Raw genomic sequence first — 6,000 nt, 5'->3', positions numbered from 1 at the left:
ATGCCAGCGTATGTTGCTGTTTGGGCACTTTGGTATTTGTTGTGTAAATAAAAATAAAAAGTAGTTAAAATTATTTATTTTTTACGGTTTTTTTTTTTGACTGAAAGACTGAACGAAATTATAGTGCGACCAGCAAATTGTCAGTAATGTGCAGTAGAACGGAAATGGAAATGCACGCGCCATAACGACACGTACACACCTACACTATAACACACACACAAACACATACAAGCCTGCTAAAAGTTATTCAGTGTAAAAGAAAAAAAAACTGGCTTACATAAATGTCTGGTACGCAGGTACTTAAATAAATAAATATGAATGTGGTTGCATCAATGTATTTGTGAGTATGTAAGTGTGTGTATTTCTAATTTATGCAGGCAGTTCAGTGTAATACAATTTTTTGCTGATGTCAGTGGTCAAAGCATAAATAGCAACAAAGCGTTTGGAGGATGTAGGAGAGTGAAGAAAGTGGCCTACAGCGTTGCCGTTTTTGGACTTTCCCTACCAAAATTAGTAGATTTTTGTACATCAGTATAAAGAGTAAATAAAGACGTGGAAAGTATAGAGATCCATATTTTGGACACTTTTTTCTTCTTTTTTTCAAGTCCATAACGATCAATTCTTCCTTCCGAATGTGCATACCGACAGAATTCTATGAAACTATTTTAAAGACTCAATGGTTATGTTGGTGAGCAAAACTGCTAAACCTGCGTTAGTGAGCGGGTCGCAAGTGACCACTGAGAAACAAACGAACAAATGTACCAGAAAAAATTTACTGAGCATTGTGGAACAGTGGCGTTATCGGGCTGTACAATTTAGAGAACGAACTATCAGTTCCCAGCGGTATGAAGCTATTATTAATAACTTGGATTGGGTTTAATGTTCGGCCGCACTTAGACTTTCTTGCTTGTTATTTTATTTTTATTATGGAAGGGCTTGAGTTTCATTGCCTTCACACTAAGCTTCCCTTAGAAGGGAAAATTTTTTATGATGTAATAATGGCACAGTTCAAATATAACATTGCACCGGAGACGCACCGACACGAGTTCCGTGATTTTTGATAAATTATGGAATTTCTGCCCTACTTATTTCGGTATTTTCCGGACCTAATTTGTAAAGAAATAAATATTTTGACAGCATGCTGGTATGTTATATGCTTCGAGGTTTATGATAGAATCACTTGATGGTGTCGGAAAGTGGGTGTCATGTATTTCCCATTTTAGATTACTTTTTATTTGACTTGACATACTTTTCTATTGTTCATTTGCCTTATTGATTGAATTTAATTTGACTTTTTAACATATTGTACCGGTCTTTCAAAATATTTTCGAAACAAAGTTTTCTTATGTATATTTCGATTGATATCCATATTGAAATGTTTTATTCAACTCATGAAAAAAAAATTGGATTTGGCTTTCAAACTAAAAAAATTCTTAAATCTGTTCGAATTTCAAGGTGTGTCAATTTCCATGCCATCTAGTGTTAATGGGCACATTTAAAAACTAGAGCTGTTTTTTACAAAAATAATAACATAAAAATTAAAATTAAAATTTTTTAATGAATAAAAACGTTTTCATTTAAAATTAAAAGTGTTTTTTTACTAAAACTGATTAAAAAAAATTGCGTCAAAAACCGACTTTCAAACTGTGATCATTTGCAAATCTTAAATTTTAGTAGATTTTGATAAGTTCGTTACGAAGTTTGGCAAGCATATTTCCTATTTTCTATCAGAGTGGCAAAAATGCCTGGGATAGGCGAACAAAGAAAGGGAGAGAGGGATGGAGTAAGTGTGTTGGATATAGGGATGCCAGCTCTTTTAAGACTAATTCCCCTAAACTCCTGAAAAATGTCTCTATTTTGAATGGTATTCCTCCAAAATAACTATTAATATTAAGGCACTTCATTCTCGGTTAAAAAAAAAAACCAAGAAATATCATTAATACGAAAGAGATAATAAAGACTTCTAAGTATATTTCGTAAAGCATCATGTATGTATGTATGTACAATATCGGGCATACATAGATGGATTATTCCATAGAATCGCACTAAAATCAAGAGAGGTTTTGTTTTTAAATATTTGTTTTGTAGGTAAAATAACCTCCAAAATGTCAATGTCAAGCCTATTTCTGATTGCAGTTTTTTCTAATTAATTTTGGAAAAATTCTCTATATATTGATAAAAATATTCACTTTCATTAGACTCCACAAAACTTTGCCAGACATTGGCTTGGCGCCAAAAAACATAATGAGAGATTGTTATTACAAGTTGCAATTTTATTCTCAATTTCTAATAAAAATCGTTTGTATATTTAATTCCTCCAAAAATTAAAATCATTCCCCGATTTCATCGAGAAGCTCAAATACCACCAAAATCGGGGAATTCTCCCCCCGTTGCCAACACTGGTTGGTGAGTTTAGATTATTGTATTGAGAGGAGGAGAGCACTTGCCGCTATTTGCTGCTGACCGCCACTGTGATTAAGCATTGTGGTTTAAGCTAAAGTCACATATGCATACATCCTAACATAAATATGCACAAGCGCATATTCATTTATTTTTCATGCATACACACACTTTCTACTTACACACATACATACATACACCTCCTTAAGTCAGATACATGTGCACTAGGGTGTCCGATTACTCGCCTTTTTTCCAAAACCGGTTCTTGAGATATTCAAAAGAGTGCAATTTGAAAACCCCGGTTCTCAATTTCGAAATTAAAAAAAAACCAGATAAACCGGTCTTATTTTTCATAGTTCCCATACAGTGAAATGCTTATGTTGGTATGAAGTCATGACCAAACTACAATAAAACTATTGACAGTAAAATATAGCTTTTAGGTAGAAAAGAGGAAAGAAAAAGTTAATTCCTTTTTTTCAAAAATAAAACAAATAAAAATCAGTGGAAAATTCACGTTTGGTCTTAGTTCAACTTTCTTAATACTTTACTGCATTTTTTCTGACTTTCTTTCAAATTTGAGTAGTGCTTTTGCCACCGCAGCCGAGAGCTTAGATGTGCCTACTGCCACTCGGGAGACCCATGGTTCGATTTCCGGTCCCAGCAACATCAAAAATTTTTTTTTTCGTACCTCCGAGTATTCTTCTAAAAAAGCTCCTTTGGAGATGGCGTAAAAGTGTAGATCTCTGCATTTGTTTCACCCCATTACGAAGGAGAACACGAGTTGGAAGAGAAGCTTGGCCAAATACTTGGAAACGGTTTCAGAATAACTGCCTATAGATATAAAAAAAAAAAACCGATTGAAACCGGTTTGGGAAAACCGAGTCAATCATACTAATACGCACACAATCCGCTCAACTGCTCACTACAAATCAGTAACACACAACTCCTGGCTTAAACGCCTATTTGTCCTTCGGCGGCGCGCAAGCGGCAGCAGCGATTGTTATGTTGCGTTGGCAGGTCGGTTCTCTTACCGGGCAGGTCAGTTGGACATGCCACAAAACGCCTGCTGGCCACTACAGCGCCAGGCAGCGCCACTTACTGCCACAAACCATTCAATTTAAATGACCGTAAATCTTAATTTCATGGCGCGTGCTTGTAGTGAACGTTGGGCATGGTGGCCTAGTCGCTGCGGCGGTTTGTAAGTTTATAAAGCGTTGCAATACAATCAAAAATAAGTTGAAAAAATAATAATAAATGGAAGAAGTTGAAAAATAATTTTCCGCACATGTCGGAAGAGGATATGAAATGAAAAAGGGAATGTGTGTTGGGCAAGGCAAAAAAGAGCTGGCAGAACAGCAAATTACAATTGCAAAAAAAAAAAATACAAAAACTATATAAAAAATAAAACAAGCAAGCAACAACATAAAATTGCTAGTTGCAAAGCGGATGTGTAGTTATTGCAGTAAAATTCCACTTGGCGCCACAACCAATTGCTGTTTAGTAGGCAAGTAGTAGAAGGTTTACGAATGGTCGCTGCTCGAACTCGAGTGCTGGGGCAGTACGCAAATCGGAGTTACAATGCAATGCTATTAGTTATATAAGTATGTATGTAGTACTGTTTTATTTCCAAGTCATGGTATTTGCATTCCTTTTCACAGTCATTTGCATTTTTCAAGGCAGTTGTTGCCTTTTGATTTCTTCTCGAGCACATTAAACAAAAAAAAATATCAACCGAAAGGAAATGAATAGCAGGCTTTTAATGGCGGCACATTTTCGCTGCATTTCTGATGAATTGCTAGCTTGTAGTTGCATATCGCAAACAAATCTTGAGAAATAAAAACATGTAGTTTGGTTATATAAATGCAGTTAATACCACTAAGAAATTATTCATTAGCATGTTTAGAATTTTGATTGCCAATAGCAAAAATATGGTTCATTATGGTCTAAAAAAATCTGTGTGCAAGTTCAAACTTTTGGTCAATATCTTAGGCTCGCCCCACTCCATCAAAGTTCAAGTTCTAAAAAAATTGTTCTTAGTTTACTTCGATTTTCTACAAAGAAATTATATAGGACTGATACATACTTTCGAAGATAATTGCAATTTTAGTTAAAAAAAAAATTATTAATTAATTTATTTATTAACTTTTATTTTTGAGCCCAGCCGTATGGTCTAATAGACCGGAGGCATGCTTCTGGCATTTCCGACGATCCAAGGTCACGTTGATGTTACTGCCGAAATGCACACTCTTAGGGACACGAATTTCGATACGATACGATACCATATCGATACTTTTAACATTCGATACCGATATTTTCTACTCGATAGTTTTAAAACGATATTTTTTGGAATCGAGTACCAGAACCCTAGTATCGTATCGAACGTCATAAACTCCCATTCCAACACTGAGGGAAAAAAATTTAGAATCTAAAAAACGTGCTGAATTGAAAAAATAGGCATATTTAAGAGCACCAAACCAACTCGTTTTAAATTTGAGTATATGCGTTATAAAATATGTGGTTGTGAAGTGCACAGATATTTTTTCGTAATTAAGAAAAAAATAATAATAATAATTTTATATGTTCCGTCGATGGATTGAACCCGGACCCTCTTGGACGCAACCAATTGTATCAAGCGTCTTGGCGTTGGCGTTGATTTGACAGAACGCGCGTTAAAAGTATGCTTGCTACAATGAACGCTTGGCAGCGAATGCTTGGGCCACTAAACTATCATACTAAAGACATATAAATTAATATTACATATCAATAATTGCATTAAAAACGATATTTCTTCCCGCACTTGATTAAAAAGGAAAAATATTTCACATAATTGTATTTACTTGCAACAGCTGACGAGCGACGCACGCGAAAAGATGAGAGTTGGCTATCTTCTTGCTTTGTGTTGGCGTGAGCGTTGTTGAATTTTGGCTATGTGGACGGCTGCATTTGAATTTATGTATTCATAGTCAGCTGTTGAAGCGACGCCAACGCCAACGCAACGCCAAAGTTCTATGTGGACGGGCCTCAAATGTTGAGTTTGAATCAACATCACAGCGCGTGAATATTGCATTATGTCATACCATCCCTGCAAAAATTTGAGGACCAGGTGGTCCACCGGGTCGTAGTTTTAAAGTATGAGCAAAAGGACCAGCCTGCATACCAGTAACTTGTTATGCTGACCTGGACCACTTCAAATGTAAAAAACTGATATAGGCCCAATGACATCGCAATGTTAATGTAATCGTATTTTTCCCATATATTTGGACCATTTTGGTTACTAGTGTTGGTTACAAGGTAGCGTGGTCCTGTACTAGTACTTAACCTAGTTCCACTTTTTGCAGGGATGTATGTGTGTATGTGTTGTCACCGCTGTGCATGCTTTGTATACCATATACTTTCTTAATTACATAAGAAAAAGCATCCGAGACGTGCAAAACGCCATCCGTGTAGTGAACAATGTTAATACGGACGTATTTGAATTGAATATTTCCATTATATGTACGTAGTGTATGTATAATGGAAAAATCCATTTTGTTACGACTCTTCACTTGATTTAAATACGAACATTTTTAAATGGTAATCAAATAAAAAAAAATTTATTCT

The sequence above is a fragment of the Rhagoletis pomonella genome, unplaced genomic scaffold (assembly GCF_013731165.1).
Source record: "Rhagoletis pomonella isolate Grant_MI unplaced genomic scaffold, Rhpom_1.0 Rhpom_scaffold_00007, whole genome shotgun sequence".
Taxonomy (NCBI): domain Eukaryota; kingdom Metazoa; phylum Arthropoda; class Insecta; order Diptera; family Tephritidae; genus Rhagoletis; species Rhagoletis pomonella.
The sequence above is the reverse complement of the archived record's forward strand: the minus strand, read 5'-3'. Positions refer to the sequence as shown.